The 1,130-nt window shown below is 38.5% G+C and overlaps 1 long non-coding RNA gene across 1 annotated transcript; it reads right to left on the reverse strand.

The window, feature by feature from the left end:
* On the reverse strand, nucleotides 1-919 carry LOC144640680 (uncharacterized). Its single transcript, XR_013568426.1, has 2 exons — nucleotides 569-919; nucleotides 1-206 (listed from the first exon to the last, which is right to left on the reverse strand). It is a non-coding gene; the product is annotated as an uncharacterized LOC144640680 (long non-coding RNA).
* Nucleotides 920-1,130: the final 211 nt, after the last annotated feature.

The raw sequence follows: 1,130 nt of genomic DNA on the forward strand, positions 1-1,130 counted from the left end.
TTCAACACTGCAAATGATTTATTTCAAAACTTAGTAGCTGATGCAGTCATTTCAACTATGAAAACATTTTTTATTCTTAAAAAATTGCCCTCTGCTTGTGTTATTTTCCATTTCTTGACTTGAATAGATGATTTTCTGAGCTTCTTTCAACTGGCAGACTCCTTTTAGAATGTTTCACAATCTATGTTGCTGGGATTTCTCTTTACCTATGAGATAATATTAAAACTTTATTTAAACCAAGCTTATAACTTCACCTAAAAGCAGCTCTAACCAATATAAAATAAACTACCACACTCAGAAATAAAAAAAAAAGAAGTCTGCAAAATTGAGAATAATTCCTGATTTGGGATAACTATTTTACTGAAAACTTTCAAGAATTGGGCATTGTGTAATGTAAAGTATTATTAAACATCAAGAGCAAGTAAACAAAAGTTTTGTAAACATTGCATGTTAAAAACCTTTCTTTCTGATCCCAACGACTTGCTCAGGAGAGCTGTGTATATTTCCTTTTTTAGTAATGATTAGTACAAAGAAAAATTGCTTTAAAGACGAAGAAAATTGTCCTCACCATGCTCATGCTGGCGTCTTATCAGATTACACCATGGATGCGATTTCTTCACTGGATCTCCTTGTGTTTTGTTACGCAGCGAAAACAACTGATAGCCCCTGAGAAGCTTACTAGCCTTTTTTACAGCCAAAAGCGGCCCAATATTTTCCATTCATCTTAGAAGATGACGAAGGAGTATTATTAGAATCAAAACTTTCGCTTATGTTCCGAAAAACGCGAAAAAACACGGGCTAATTGCCGAATCCTCACTGTAATCTCTCTTCACGCTCAGCCACGGGTCACCGGTAGCCTCGCTATCATGTCTGCGCGGTTACTATTCCAATATGGCGCCGGGAACTGTAAAAAGGGCTATTGCGCGATACCCTCGCAGGCTACACGCGTGGCACTTCTGGGTTTTTCTGAGCCTAACTCTGATTGGCTTAAGATTTTGACGTCACGGAAATCGTTTTGTGGCTCGGGTTCGCAGACGCTATTTTTCGGCGGAGAGAAACGACAGCCGGAAATACGTCTGCGTTCGCAGGCTATTACTTTGTCGGTTGTCGGTTAAAATTTTCGACCTTTG

This window comes from Oculina patagonica, unplaced genomic scaffold (assembly GCF_052425735.1).
Source record: "Oculina patagonica isolate OP01 unplaced genomic scaffold, crgOcupat unplaced404, whole genome shotgun sequence".
Lineage (NCBI taxonomy): Eukaryota > Metazoa > Cnidaria > Anthozoa > Scleractinia > Oculinidae > Oculina > Oculina patagonica.